This window comes from Mustela putorius, unplaced genomic scaffold, assembly GCF_011764305.1.
Source record: "Mustela putorius furo isolate JIRA1106 unplaced genomic scaffold, ASM1176430v1.1 tig00003846_pilon_pilon_pilon, whole genome shotgun sequence".
Lineage (NCBI taxonomy): Eukaryota > Metazoa > Chordata > Mammalia > Carnivora > Mustelidae > Mustela > Mustela putorius.
In genome coordinates, this window is record NW_025421999.1 from 4446595 (window position 1) to 4463340 (window position 16746).

The 16746-nt window shown below is 36.7% G+C and overlaps 1 long non-coding RNA gene across 1 annotated transcript; it reads right to left on the bottom strand.

Annotated features, from left to right (window-relative positions):
* Positions 1-434: 434 nt before the first annotated feature.
* LOC101686140 lies at positions 435-13004 on the bottom strand. Its single transcript, XR_001181963.2, has 7 exons — positions 10308-13004; positions 9028-9244; positions 4725-4825; positions 3053-3418; positions 2242-2376; positions 1643-1779; positions 435-552 (listed from the first exon to the last, which is right to left on the bottom strand). It is a non-coding gene; the product is annotated as an uncharacterized LOC101686140 (long non-coding RNA).
* Between the last annotated feature and the right edge of the window lie 3742 nt (positions 13005-16746).

Consider the following 16746-nt stretch of genomic DNA (forward strand, 5'->3'; position numbering starts at 1 on the left):
AGCAAAGCATGACTGGCAGCCAATATCACGACCCTGAGATTACGACCTAAGCCAAAACCAAGTTGGATGCTTAACCTACAGACCCACCCAGGCACCCCAATAGTTCAACATATCTTAATTGTCCCTGAATAAAACTTCATTACCTCTCTTCTGAAGAAAAAGTGGCTTATGATGGTAAATAAGAATATAATTCAAGGAGTGCCTGGGTGGCTCAGTGGGTTAAGCCTCTGCCTTCAGCTCAGGTCATGATCTCAGGGTCCTGGGATCGAGCCTCACTTTGGGCTCTCTGCTCAGCAGGGAGCCTGCTTCCTTTCTCTCTCTGCCTGCCTCTTTGCCTACTTGTGATCTCTCTCTCTCTCTCTGTCAAATAAATAAATAAATAATCTTAAAAAAAGAATATAATTCAAGAAAACAAATGAAAACCACAGCTTTGCTAAGTGATTAGTACTTTATTTCTTATTGTTTAGTTTTAGTTCTTAATTTTTATGTATTACTCACCAGCAAGATTGTATAGTAAGCCTGGCAAAGCACTTCATAACACAGCAGCAGGTTCTGTTAATTATTTCAATGAGGAGATACAAAAGTTAAATCTAAAATGTAATGTAATAAATAAATAAAATCTTAAAAAAAAGTAATGTGTTTTGCAAAGAAGGTAATAGTTTTTGAGAGTCAATGACTTTCACATGAATATTTTTAATGAGGCATTTCAATAAAATTTTTAGAAATGAATTTCAGTTAACAAAAAATTGCTCCTATGACATAGAAATGGTGCTATTGATATTTCTAGTTAATAAATGAGAAAACAGAAGTTTAGTAAAGTTAATGGATATACCAAAGCTCATATGGTTTATAAGCAACTACATGTGATTTGGCTATATGAATAAGGATGTCATATTCCAAAGTCCAACATATCATACTACTAATGCTATTTTTTAAAAAAGATTATTAATTAATTAATTAATTTGACAGACAGAGATCACAAGTAGGCAGAGAAGCAGGCAGAGAGAGGGGGGAAGCAGGCTCCCTGCCGAGCAGAAAGCCCGATGCGGAGCTCGATCACAACACCCTGGGATTATGACCTGAGCTGAGGCAGTGGCCTTAATCCCCTGAGCCACCCAGGCGCCCCTAATGTTATATTTTATTATGTTATTTTCATTTAAATATTTTGTTATACAAATATTTCTCAGTTTTATATAAATATCATTTTTGTTATCCATATAGTTGTCCACCAAGTTAATGGATATTTTCTCTTGTATGTTTTTGGTCTTGTAGATAAAGATATAGTTGACATTGTCACACATATATTTTCATTTTTGTTAAATTTTAATCTCAGAATAAATTCCTAGATATTTAGGTATCGGGTAAAGAATGATTTTTTTTCAAGGGGCGCCTGCATGGTTTAGTTGATAGAGCTTGTGGCTCTTGATTTCAGGGTCATGAGTTTGAGGCCCATGTTGGGCATGGAGTCTACTTCAAAAAATTAAGAAAAAAGTTTTTTTTTTTTCAAAGATTCTCTCTGCTTTTCTGGGGTTTATTTTAAAAATTTAATAAGAAATCATATAAATAATGCATTAATATATACTAGTTAAAAATTCTCAAGAAATTTAGTAAGGCATTCCTAGATAGTATATATTTTACTCACTCTGATTGGCCTTGGTCTTTCAAGCTGTTACATACATTAATCCTATAATTGAGAGTCTGACATAGAGCCAGTAGCTGAAGGAATGATGATGAGTTGGAAAATGTCTTCCACCAGAAGATACATCATAGCTACCATGCCTTACCAACACAAAGAATGAGTAGTGTTATACAGATAAAATTTGAATTCATTGGTATATATTTGCAATGAAGATAGTCATGCTTGCCATATTAAGATCCTTTCTTAAGAAACTTTTATAAGGTAGTTACTCATGGATTATTATTTATGTCTTATCAACTCAGACTTTAAGTTTTCTTTTTATTTTTCATTTTAGAGAAGGAAGCATGAGGGGAGGGGCAGAGGAAGAGGAAGAAAGAGAATCTTAAGCAGGCTCCATGCCCAGTGCAGAGCCACATGCGGGGCTTGATCTCAGAACCCTGAGATCATGACCTGACCCGAAACCAAGAGTCCAATGCTTAACTAAGTGAGCCACCCAGTCACCCCCAGCCTTTAAAGTTTTCTCCTCTGGAAAACCCTACCCAGAAAAACCCTTTAAAATAATATCATTTCTTTTGATCATGAGTACTCCTCAGCTTACTCACCCTCGTGACAGTGATTCATTCCTTTATTCAACAGATGATTGCCAAGTCTTCTAGATGCTGAGGATAGAGTACTAAGAAACAGAAAGGTTTCGTTTTCCACAGAGCTTCTATAAGATTTCTTCTTCTATAACAATTCTATAATTGTTGGAGAAAGCAGATAATACAAAGCAAACAGACATTTTAGTTTTATTCAATACTATGGGATTATATGTAAAACAGGGAGATGGGACAGAGATAGTCTTGGGCAATGAGTTGGGGAAAGATGGCTTCTATCTCAAGATGCTAATGAAAGACTTCTCAAAGTATTTGAGGTAAGACCTGAAAGTTAAGGGATAAGCAGGTCAGGAAACAATAAATACAAATGCCCTGGAGAAGCAAAAAGATTTGCCCAGTAAAACAGAAAAAAAAAAAGCCAGAGGGACTGAAGTATATTGGATGTGGCAGGAAATGCGTTTGTAGAAATTCTCAGGGCTGATCACATTGGGTATTGTAGGTCACGCTAAGGAATTTGGATTTTATTTTGTTTACAAGGGGAACCTGCCTTTGAAGGAGAACCAAATGATGTGTTTCATTGTTTTAAAAGACCATCTGGCTGCCCAATGTCTTGTTTCAAGCCAATCTCTACCCCATCTTGTGAAGACATCTAGTGTGTAGCACACAGTAAGCACTGAAAAACTAAGTGCAAGTTATCCATTTTATGTTCAGTATCTTCTTCTTATATAATCTCTTTTTTGACTATCCCTTTTTCTCCTGTTTCCCTAACCACAGGGAAATTTCCAATTCATGACAACTCAGTTAAAGCATTACTTACTGTTTCTGGGAGCCTTCCTATCTTCAGACTCGACATCTTGTTTATCTCTGCTCAGTCTCTGGCCCAGGCTCTTACTTAGGTGCCTCATAGAACAGGAATCTTCCTAAGGTGCTGTTGTTCTTTGGGACTCAGCAAGACATGGGCCCCTGCCTTCCTTATCTTAAAGCTGGGTAGAGATCTCAGCATTCTCATGTAAATGAATATAGAAAATGAGTGGGACAAGGAAAGAATTCTTGACAGTAACAGTTTCTATAAGATGCACATCAGATTTACTTACTTTGAAGAGCAGGGAACAGTATGAACACTCCATCGATCCTGCTTAAACGGCAGGGAAGGTGCCTTTCAATTGGGCCCACATACAAGAGCCTGAAAAAATGGATGTGAAGCATGAGAGGTGTTAGCTGTCATCAGATGCTCTGCAAACACAACAACTGATATTTCTTATGTAAATATGTAAGGCAAGAAAAAGAGAGATATTCAGATGGCACACATATTGAGGTACTTTTTTTTCTTCTGAAAAATCAAAGACCACACAGAAACCAGACAGTAGAACTGGAAATCCCCTTGTATTTACCTTTTTTTTTTCTTTCCAAGTTGCTGATTAGGAGTAAGAAAAAGGATGGAAAAGAGCAGATAGGACCAAGTACTGTTTACTGAGATTTAATGCAACCCCTCAATAAGACAACCAAGAGAAAATGAAAAATGGGAGCCAAATCCTATCTTGCATGGACAGAAGCAGAGCTCAGTCATTACTAGCTAGAGGAAGTATGGCAAGGTGGAAAAGACATTAAGACTGGATTCTGATAGTCCTGAGCTCTACTGTTTACTCATATGACCTTGGATAAATCTGTTAGGTCACTTTGAATGTGCTGGTTTACTCAATCTGAAGATAAGGATAATGTTACCCTTGATAGCAACAATTTCACAAGTTTGTTATAGAAAATGAGGTAAGATTAGGAAAACTAATTTGTTATTATCATTTTAATAAAAATACCCAAGACTCAAATGATGGTGGGAACTGCTTCATCCTTCCTAATCATCTAAATTAGAAACATTTTCCCAAAATCTCCTTCCAGCACAGCTCCGGCCTAATCTCCTCTTTTCTCTTTGCAATTACTTTGCTGAGCAGCTTTGTGAGGGCCCATCATTATTCTAGCCAGCTGTGGGGTGGCCAAGCAAGGTGGCCAAATAAGGCATCTGATTTTAAGGACACTGGGTAGGTGGTGTGTATTAGCATTGATTTTTTACAGCTTGTTTTGCTGTGTTCATCAGTTGGCTCTTCTCCCTGTGGATTCATTCACTCAGCAGTTTTCCACATTTTCACTTTGTTTTGCAATTATCCTGACTGACAACTATTTGCAGTATGTGATGTTACTAAACAGTTTTCATGCAAACCCTGCTTTCCCACATCCTGGAAAAGATTGACTCTTTCAGAGTCCATTTAAAATGGGCCACATTTATGCATTAACTAGAGAAAGACAAACATGACCAAACAGAATCTCTATTTTAACATTTGAAATCCCTGAAATAGATTTATGGTAAAAACAAGACTAAGAGATAATCAAAAGGCTTGGCTATTGTTCATTAGTGACACAAAACACAAGAAGTTATTGATTTTCCTTAGCTGAGCTTTGAAAACACAAATAACCCACCGTGCATTTGATTTTCTTACCTGGATGCTATAATGATTGATGAGTTCAGTTCACTGACACAAGCATGACAACTGTAATAGGAGTCTCTGAATGTGGCTTAGGGCCTTATTACCAAATATGTCTGGGAGGCAGGGAGGGAATAAGAAAAGAAAGTTATTAGTAAAAGAAAACTCATTATTGAGAATCTAGTTCATTTTTAGTGCGGATCTCAGGATATAGAGATTTGGAATGAAATGGACCCGATACTAAATAAACTGATGATCCCTATTGTTCATGTAGAGAAGTATCAGTGGACTGTAAGGTAGCCAGTTAAAACCTAAAAGAAAAAGAGTATCCACATCATACATGTTTACAAACAGTTCTCTAGATTCTGCTCCCCACAATTATCTAGTGCTGAATTGATAAAGGCATACTAGGCCAAACTCCACTCTCACGTGGGTCCTCATAATTTTCTTCTCTATTTTTTTCTAGATTTTATAGGAAATTGGGATATCTATAAAAATGCAGCAGTTTGGGAATCAGATTTAGGGGTATCTAAACTAGAGTTTTTTCAAAGGTAGAAATAAAAGGTTAAAAAATAAAAATAGTGAAACAAGACTGTATGTTAGTTATTGTAGACAAAATCAATTCCGCATACAAGTCTTAGCAGCCAACCTCCTCACATGAATTTGATATAGATGCAGTCTTAGCTCTTCGGGCAGGGAATTGGATAATTTATTTTTTATTATTATTTTTTTTAATATTTTATTTATTTATTTGACAGAGAGAAATCACAAGTAGATGGAGAGGCAGGCAGAGAGAGAGGGAAGCAGGCTCCCCGCTGAGCAAAGAGCCCGATGCGGGCCTTGATCCCAGGACCCTGAGATCATGACCTGAGCCGAAGGCAGCGGCTTAACCCACTGAGCCACCCAGGCGCCCGGGAATTGGATAATTTAACTCAGGCCCTTGGAAACCATTCAGGTCACCAAAATGGTGACGTAACCATGGCTGGAAAATTCCTGTCTCAGCTCTGGTGACTACCTTGGCTACAAGCAGATTTGGCAGGGAGATCCCATGCCTGTTTTTGTGGGTCCACAATAAGTTGCCATAGAAGCTTCTTCAAGGCTGGTAGAGGAGACAGCCTCTTTCTTCTAGACCTTTTTTTAAAGGGTTCACCTCATTAAGCCAGACCCACGTGGGTCAGTCTCCCTTTTGATCTCAGGGTCCTGGGACCGGGCTCTGTGCTCAGCTTGGAGTCTGCTTATCCCTCTTCATCTGTTCCTCCCTCTGCTTGCGCGCTCTCTCTCTCTTAGATGAATAAATAAAATCTTAAAAAAAAAAAGAAAGAAAAAGAAGAAGAAAAAGGTGAAAACAACTCTCAGAGGACAGCAGCATGAAATGGGGACTTCAGACATACTACTGCAAGGAAGAGAATTCTGGCAATAACCTATTTGAGCAAGGAAATGGATTTGCTTCTAGAGTCTCTAAAAAGGAATGCAGCCCTGCCTACATCTAGATTTTGGCCCTGTGAGCTCTGTATCAGGTGTCTTACACATAAACATAAAATACATCCACACATAAAATCATAAAGTCTATTTTCTGCCATAGTGTGCTATGCCGAATATATCAACGTGGTCATATCTTTTAAAAAATATGTTGACAGACAACCAGAAACTGCAAATAGATATGTATAAGGTAGTACTATTTATGAAATGACACAACTGTGGAAATATTCATATGTTGTAGAATTTTCTTAAAATATGCATGAGGCAATTCATGATTATATCAGGACAGTTATTTATTCTGGGAAGAAAAAGGTGATGAGAGTAAGATGGAAGAATGAGGCTTTAGTTCATTTTATACTGTTTTATTTCTTTAAAAAGAAGTCTGAAACAAAGATAGCACCTAGAATGTGTGGGATATGGAGTCCTTGTTATATTCTATACATTTGAAATATTTCATGGATTTGAAAAGCGGCAAGTTTTCTGGGAGGAACTAACATATTTAAGGAATGACCAACTGGAAGAAGTGGCAGAAGGTGAGAGAAGTGGTCCTTGTCAGGTCCACGGAGGCATTTCTTGGGTGGAAGAGTATTCAGGTCTAAAGCCTTGATTATGGTATCTCTGTTGGGGAAATAACCAGATACCCCTTATTCTGTCTTCTTTTGTTTACCATTTATGTTTCAGTGCAGATCTCACTAGTGGGAGAAAACACGTTTTTCACAAAATCATGGAGGCCCAACAACAGTTCTATATCTCCTCCTTAGAGAATAACATGGTACTGCATTCTGATTTTATTTATCAGTCTTAGAATCTGTGTGTATCACTTTGATGGAGGGATCCACTCTCAGCTTAATGCCAAGGCCCATCTCTGATTTTATATATCTGAAGGCAGAACCTGAATTTCGATAAGGGAATGCCAGAACATCTGCCATGTATCTTGGGAAACAGCCAACTGGCCTTCTCCTGGCTATCCTGTCAGTTCAACTTGTGTCTGTTTCTTTCTAATTTCCACATCATGTTTGGAACAGATTTTCCAGCTCCTAAGGCCTGACTATTTTTGGTAGACATGTATATTTTGGATAGTTGTTTTGGTTTTGGTTTTCTCCTTTCTCCCTAATAAGATCTCCTTAAGGGCAAAAACGCCCCTCCCCCCACTTTTTTTCTCTCTGAGAGGACAATACATGCTTGTTGAAAGATAATTTTGTGAAGGTTTTGACTTAATTTGAGGTGTTACTGGTGCTTCTTCGGATAGAGCTAATTTTCATGGCTTAAAAGTACATTAGTAATATGTAAAACAAACACTATAGCCAGAAGGTTTTTAAAAAGTACGTATCTTACAAAAATAGCAAGCTCATTAATGTTGACTTTAGACCTATAAGTACCAATTCAAAATGTTCTACACTTCATTGAATTTTCGGTATTGATAAGTCCTTATGAATTGCACCTGAGAGCCACTCATTTAATGCCTCAGAAAATGAAAGTTGGCATATTTCAGTAATTTTCTCAAATGGCTCCGCACTGCTACAGTAGAATTGGAACCTAAATTCAACTTGATATTCAAGTGCCTTTTCCTTAGTCTATTACTATGGTTATTTTATTTGTTTGTTTTAATACCTATCTAAGATTTTGAAGATTTGCATTCAAGATGGGGTGTGGCTCCTCAAGAACAAGGGTATGCCTAGTTGGTCTTTGTTTAGCTAATGCTCAGCATGTGACAGGGCCAGAGCCAGCATTTGTCAAATGAAAGGTTTCATGAATGTCCTTTCTGGGTAACCTTGGGAAATCACTTAATCTTCCCAAGTCTCACTTCCTGATCCATAAAGTGGGCATCAAACTCACCTTATTTATGCTATAGGATGTTTATGAAGTATATATTTGTTTGCTTATTAAGAAAATTTTTATAGTTTTCCAAAATGGTAACTTTACTATGATATGCATAATTACCATTTTGAAAAAGATATATCTGGAAAGATATAACTGGAAAAAGATACATGTGCTTTTATTTGATATATTGATATGTTAATATTTTAAAGCTTTATATGTATCAATTATTGTGTATTTATATACCTGTATTAGCTAAATACAAACATAAAAAAGTGTATTGTTAAATATTTTACTGTAAATTGTTACATGAAAGAACAAAAGGATAAAGGATTACAATTAGAGCTTGGATCTTTTTTTCTTTTCTATAAAATGACTGAGTTATTTTATGCCTGGAATAGTAGAAATTCCTTTTAATCACAAACAACTGTTAGTGCTTTTTGATACTCTCTCAAATCATGTTTTCAAAGATCCCTTGCTTTTTAAAAAAATATTTCTAAAAAACCAATTATTTCTGATAACCATTGTTGTTTATTGCTGTGTATTATGATAATGTTGCCTATAAATATTTCTTATCTTTAGGCATTTATGACTTATATTTTGTCTTCTTAAAAAATATTCTTGTTTTTGCCTCTCCGAAATTCACATCCTAGTGTCAAAATTAAACCCAAAAAACAACAAAACCAAAAAAACCTGTTAAGATGCCTTTTATGAATAAACAATATTTGGATTTCCTTAAATGGTCATTAGGTAACATAGGTTGGTTTTGATGATTAAATGAGATATGCTGAAAAGCTATTGAAAATGTAAAAGCTGGACAGATTTACTTTTTTATGGTCAGAGCACTTAATAGTGGCTGCATTTGAGACTTGGTGATGCAACTTGGAACCTACTAAACAGTCTATCTTAGTCTCTGAGAACTATATTGATATTCATGTAATAGAGTCGTTCATATTTACTTAACTACTTCATGGGTATTTTTTGTTTATTTACTTAGCATAAGCCTAGCTTTTAGACTTACCTTTAAAAACAAAGTAGTCATTCCTAGATATAGGATGAGCATCAAGATCTTTGCATCCATGAAGGTATCCTGAACTTTGCTTTCCTAGTTCACATTCCTGCAGTGCATAAATATTATGGTTCCAATAGAAAGAAGGAGTGCAGTAAGTAAAACACAGCCTTATGCTGCTTATGTCACAGGCACAGCTTCTCATAAGAATCAATATTCAGGAATGGCTCTGAATAGCAGAAAAGTCCATTGTTTAAAAAACAAAAATCCTACACTTCCCATTTGATAAAGAAATAGTTTTTCATAGTAGTTTTAAGACTTTATCTACTTTTGTTTTTCCTACCCTTCTACAACCCATGACTAAAGTGGCTTAGGGCACCTGGATGGTTCAGTTTAGTGTCTGACTTTTGATATTGCCCCAGGTCTTGATCTCAGGGTTGTGAGTTCAAGCCCTACATTGGGCTCCATGCTGGCTGTGGAGTCTACTATAAGTAAATAAATAAATAAATTAATTAATTAAAGTGGCTGATGAATTTGGAAAAATGATCCTAAAGTAGAATTTTGTTTCAACACCTCACTGCATCTCACCAGGTTTCTCTTCCGTCTACATGGGGAAAATTGAATGCACCTGTTACACCATTTCAGGGAGGACATTCACAAAGAATGCTTCTCTTATTTTCCTGTCCTCATACCTTTGCTTGTGCTGTTTTCTGCACATGGAATGCTCTACTGCATATGTCCTGCATCAAAATTCAGTCTTTCAAAGTCTATCTTGATAGTCATCTTCTCTAAGAAACTTCTGATCCCCAGTGCAAATGTGAATTATTTCACATTTGAAATATTTTTGCTTATGCTAGTCTTTATATATGTCTTACACTCTCAATAGAATATATGCTAATTGTAGAAGACCTTATTTCAATGTCTCCATCATTTTTAACATACAGAAGATTCATAAGTGAATAGAATGGAACAGAATTAAACTTGGGACTTAGACTCTTAGTCCAGGTTCATAAATTATTAGGCGGTAATGAACCTGAAGTTTCCAGTTATTTTACATAAAATTTGTAAGTAAAAATCAAGATGAAATATATGAATGTAACTTTCAGAGACATGAAGGCCCTAAGTTTAAACATTTAGTATTATTAGAAACACAAATGACTACTTTCCACAAATAGACTGGCCCTTAGCTAAATTTGAAATATTAGGTTTGACAGGGCTTTAAAAATAGCCTATGAAGTCTCCTTGATTCGGGTAAGATTCTAAGAGCCCGAAGGGCAAAGTACTATACTCACATATGCGGGCAGTCACGATCCATTTCCCAGCCTCATATTGGGTATCATAGTTTGTCCAAACAGGTGTGATAACGAACTTCATAAATGTGGTTGCCTTTATGATCTGTCCTATTGGATCAATGAGTAAAGATGATTAAAATCAGGGGAAGACAGTAGTAAATGTATGAAATGCTTCCAAGATGTATGCACAGCTTGTCCCTGACTACCTGATGGACATTCCCAGCTCTGCATAACATAAAGTCCCAACAGTGAAAAAAGTCCAATGGTAGTCCAAACAATCAGGAAAAGCCTAAAGGAGGCACTATTCTAAGACACTTCTTGGGTGATACGAGTGTGCCTGAGCCTCATATGCCCCATGGTGAGACAGATGCTGTTTAGTACAGGGATGTTGTGCTTCATTTGGACTTTTTCTTCTTGGTCCTTGTCTTGCTTGTCTTCTGCTGGTTTTCCCTTACTAAGTGTGACACATTTACCACAGCACATAGAAAAATGTCCAGTCACTTTGTGCTAGAAGCACATCTGTGAGGTGATAGGAAGAAAAAGAGATGCTATTCATGATGGTGTCAGACAATGGCAAAAATAACTTTTGCCAACTTTCAAACTAATAATAATGTGAAGAATGTTACTGAAATGCTGTCAATTTTCAACAGCATTTCAGTAACATTTATGGGGTGGAAAACATTTAATGGGTGGAAAGTTTCCACCCATTTATTTATTCATTTCCAAAGCAGTTAAAAAAACTCAGGAGAGATAGGTTCCAGGAATACAAATAACAAAGCATAGTCCTTGCCCTCAGGGATCTCAGTCTGCTGCAGAAATTTAAAACAAAATTAAAAGACACTTGGGCTTCAATGATCTCATGGAGAAGCAGCAACTAATTTGTCTCTGGGATTATGAGAGTGTTCTGAGGGTTGGGAATGATGACTCAGAGTTCTTGGGTTGCATGAGAGAGTAAGCGGCATTCCAGGTGGTGTTCACCGCATGTGCAATGCAATGACAAAAGAAAAGCTGAGTAGTTTGGTGTAGCTGAAGTGTAGAAGGTGATGTTAGGAGCAGAGCCTGAAAAGCTATGTAGCTGTTAACTTAAAGGGTTTCTTGCATAAGGAGATTGGCCTTTACCCTGTGGATGTTTGGGGACCTTTGAAGATTAAACAGATGTGGCATAATACATTCTATTTTAAAAAGAAGTCTGGCATTAACTAACTAGGTATTCCTTTATAGTAATTTTTTAAAAAAATGTATTAAGTCCCAACAACTCAATTTTGAAATCTCATTTCTACCCACTGCCATCCAGGCATCATCTTATAGAACAGTCTCTCAAAGAGCTCTTGCTGTTCTAGCCCCTCTGCTGTCAACCTAAGTAATCTTCAAACATATAAACTATAGGACATCGTACCATTTCTCTGCTTGAATGTATCCACTGGCTTCCCTTACACTATCGTGACATTCAAACTCTTCCCTAAAGTCCTATGTAATTCTGGCCTCTTCTTACTACTGTGGCTTCAGCTCACAGCTCCCTTGTCCTTAGTCACCAGTAGCATTGGTCTCACTCATCCTCCTAATCTTCACCTGGCAGGCTCGCCCTCTTCATTGGGGGAAATCCTCAGACCTAGCTTTTTAAAAAAGTATGCTAATCATTTTTTTTTTTTTAAATCTAAAGTGGGTCCTTCTCCTCTAATCCCTCTGAAACCCACTATTTTTTGCTTTTTTTACAACACTAACTGTTATTTGATATTCACTTACATAAATTTGTCCAATTCTTGTTTGTTTATTGTCTTCCTCTCCCACTGGAATATAAAAGCCCTTGAGGACAGGCTTTTTACTTTTTTCATTGCATCTCCACTACCTGACACATGATCAGTATTCACTAGTGATTTTGAGAATGAATGAATAGTAAATTTCATTGTTACATTCCTTGTCAGGGAGAGGATACATCAGCAAGAAGTCAAGAATTCCACTACTGTGGATGATGCTGTCCGAGGCAATTGTGCTTTTTTTTTTTTTTCCTACCTTAGCAGAATGGCCCAGGGTGTCAGCTTAGCTGCTACTTTTAAATCTTTTCTTTCTCTGTTAGCCCACTGGGAATTTCTGCAATGTTTTCCAGTGAAAACCTTTTATAATCTCAAAAGTAGATTGGGGCTTTTGGTAGAGATTAAAGGACTTTTTATGGCTACTAAGAGGAAATTTCTCCTTAAGAAATACTTTCCACTACAATTTACCCATCAGTATTGCATTTTCCATTCTATTATGCATTCTATAATGCATTATTCCATTCCATTCTAACATACTAAATATTTAATTATTTCTGAAGTTTAAAGAATATTTAAGGAAACATTTTTTGTATACGTGTCACCAAACTGAAGAACAATTATGCCAAAACCTGAGTTTGCCTAGAAGGAAACATACAAAAGTTTTTCTCTGAGTCTCTGAAAACAGTCTCTATTTATTAGCCTCTAAAATGATTTTGTCCAGACCAGACATGACATATGAATCACTGAGAACTCATCAAACATCAGGTTAATGGGAAGCAAATCACAGCAGTAACAAGTAACAAGTAACAGTGAAGAAATTGTACAGAAAATGACATCATTTTTATTCTTTTTTAAAAGAAATATTTTATCTACAATAGCCAAGATATAGAAAAAAATGTCCCTCAAGGGATGAGTGGATAAAAAGATGTCACACACACACACACACACACACACACACACACACACCAGGAGTATTACTCAGCCATGAAAAAGAAGGAAATCCTGCCATTTGCAACAATATGGATGGATTTTGAGGGTATGCTAAGTTAAATAAACCAGATAGAGAAAGACAAATGCTGCAAAATATTACTTACGTGTGGAAGCAAAAAAAGAAAAAATAAGTTACACTCACAGAAAGAGAGTAGAAAAGTTGTTGCCAGGGGCTGCGGAGTAGGAGAAATAGGAAAATGCTGGCAAGAGGGTACAAACTTCCAGCTATAACATGAGTAAGGTCTGAGGATCTAATGTTAAACATGGTGGTTATAACTGGCATGACTATATTGTTTGACTGAAACATGCTAAGAGGCTAGAACTTAAATTTTCTCACCAAAAAAAAAAAAAAAAAAAAGTAAAGAGAAAAATATTAAAAGTTTGACAGCCTATGCAAAGTAGTTTCTCCCTGTGGTACAACAGAACAATCCAGAGCAAGATTTTATCTTAATAAATTATATAAGAATGTAAGGTCCCCAGGTTTGAAACTTAATTTCTCATTGGTAAAAGCTCAGAAAGTAAATCACATTCCATCCAGTCTCTTTATGTCCTTTTTGAACAAGCACAGTATCTGGTCATTTAAGTCATAATCTCACTTAACCACATAAATCAATAAAGAACCAATTACTTTTTTCTTCTTTGTATTTTTAATGGAGGGAAGAGACTTCAAACTGGAAATGAAAAGCACTTGCACTATTTTGTTGGTACTTCTCCATTTGTTCAGGGTCTCCAAATATCCTCATAAAGCTATTAAGCATAGAGTCTGGATGTTGAAGCTTTGGAATACCTACCATAACAAACTCCCTAGGTCAGTAGTAGAGTGAGAAATACGGCCATTTTTAAGAATGGGCAGTTTTTGGGGGCGCTTGCGTGGCCCTGTCTGTTAAGCATCTGCCTTCAGCTCAGGTCATGACCTAGGGTCCTGGAATAGAGCCCTGTACCCAGCTCTCTGCTCAGTGGGAAATCTGCTTCTCCCTCTCCCCCTCACCCCTCCATCCCCTGCTAGCTCATGTATACATGCTCTTTCTCTCAAATAAATAAATAAATATTGGAAATAAAATGAATAAACAGCTTCTGCGTTACTATTTTTGAGGATCATAGTTTGAATTTTGTCCACATTTTTGTTTCTATTTCATAGCAACTTAGAATTTTAAAGATTTATCCACTCAAATCTCTCTAAGAGATTACTTATGCTTATTTTAAAGTTGTTTTCTGTTTAATCTTTAATTTTCTTAGTTTTTGTCTTCAGATGTTGAATTTGGGGATTCTTTATACAGTTGGTATCCTTAAATCATGACATTTTGGTGGACACAGTGCCTTGCATCTAGACTTCATAAGCAGATCCTGAGCAACCATATTATTTCTACTTAAGGACAGGGGACATGTTCCTTTTTAATATTTTAATGTACTCATCTCCCAAATCCCCCCCCAAAACTGTGCTTACATTGAAACACACATTTTAGATGAAAAAATAAGTCAATGCTTTAAAAATTGACCTGGAAATAGAAATTATTTGGTGCAACTTATAGATTACATAGTCTTTTGCAATATTGTATAACACTTTAAAAATATTTCAACTATATTCATCAGTGACTAGGGGCATGGTTCTATATAAATAGTGATGATTAGCTGAGCTTTGTCAAGTTGAAGGGAGGAAGCCTGTTGCATTCTGTAGACTTTTCCTTGCCCCGTACCATTCAACATTTTTAATTAGTAACTTGGATGAAATTACAAAAAGAAACTTTGTCAAGTTTGTGGACGACAAGCTGGGAAATTCTAGATTTAGCAATCAAAACTATACTGAGTGGTTGGAACTAGAATGAATTTCAAAAAATTAATAGGGATAAAGGAGTAGTGTTATATATGGACCAAAAACCCAACTCAGCTTCAAGTATAAAAAAGGAGAGATAAGGCAAAACAGCAGAGTTAACAAGAGAGAGGATTTTTAGTTCACTTTAGTTAAATAACAACTACGTAATGTCATGTAATTGTTAAAAAAATAGGCCTTTAATATATTACTTACAAGGGAGGAAGTATCCCAATTGTGCTGATAAGACCTAAATGGATTAGAAGTATAACATGCAGTTATGGGTACCATACTTTGAAAGAAATACAGACCATACCTATAAATAGCAATTGAGGGAAGAAGGGATTATTTCAAAGTAAAAAAAAAAAAGAAGAAAAAATGCCATCAGGAATAGAAGAGTTGTCTTGTGAGGGAGGGAATAGATGTACTTTACAGACTATCCCAATGTTTGGAACAAGGACCAATAGATACATACAATAGGGAAATAGATTTTTAAAGCAACGTAGGAAAACCTGGCAGAATTGTCTAGACATGAAGAACACTGCCTGAATAGGTAAGAGGCTTCTCTAATATCAAGAGAAGTTTTTGATCATGAGATACTTGTCTATCTAATGTCTTTAAGGAGTTTGAGGCATAACCATGCATAATTACTCCTTGCAACTTAGAGATCAGAGATTCATTACTTCTGTGACATCAAATTTTAAAAGGGGGGTTGCCTGGGTGGTTCCGTTGATTGAGTGTCTGCCTTCGGCTCAGGTCGCGATCCCAGAGTCCTGGGATGGTCTTGCATGCGGCTCCCTGCTCCGTGGGCAGTCTGTCCCTCTCCCCAGCTCATGTGCACACATGCTCTCTTTCTCTCTTGCAAAAATAAAAATAAAACCTTAAAAAACATTTTAAAGATTAGGGACACCTGGGTGGTTCAGTTGGTTAAGCAACCAAATCTTGATTTTGGCCCAGGTGATGATCTCAGGGTCCTGGAATCGAGCCCTGCATTAGACTCTGAGCTTGGCAGAGAGTCTGCTTGGGCACTTTCTCCCTCTGCTTCTCCCCTGATTGTGCTTTCTGTATGTAAAAATTTACTTATTTATTTTAGGGAGGGTGGGGGCAGAGGGAGAGGGAAAGAGAGATTCCTCAAGTAGACTCCCCACCAAGCTTGATGAAGAGCTCAATTCAATTCCAAGATCATGAGGTCATGACCTGAGAAGAAATCAAGAGTCGGATGCTTAACTGACTGAGTCACCCAATTGTCCCTTTAAAATTTTTAAAAGATTAAGAATGAAATTGGTAACAAGAGTAAAGGCAGCACAATTTTTGAGGAAAAGGATAAGAAGGGACAGACAAGTCAAGCAAAGGAATTTTTGTTTTTAAAAGAAATCTGGGTGTTTGCAATTGGGGAAAAATAAAAAGGGTCTAGGGAAGGAGTAGAAAAGAGGAGATTGGTAACTGGGCTCTGAGAAATGGAATTGAGACTATAGAGAAGAAACATTTCTAAAACCAATGACATGTTTGTGAGGATGGCTTAACGCGAAAGATTACTGATTCTCCTGTTACTTTAATTGATCATAATTTTTCTTCACAAATTAGGAAATTAAGTATTTAGGGTAGGGGAGGGTGAGCGGAGGATTAATGACAGATGAAAAAGATAAAAACCAGCTCCTACTGCTGGATACTGCCACTGTCAACTCCCCAGTCTTTCATAGTGATGCCTATTTCTTCAGTGTAACTTTCAGCAAATTTAGTCTTACTTTTTGTCTTGTCCCACATCAGCTCTGCTCTTCTGCTGTCATAATTCGAGTGTTTGTCCCTTTCTTAAGTATTTCTTTAAAATGCTGAGTGGTAGATTCAATCTACTGATCCTGATTATCATGCCTAAATAATCTTTCCAAATTGT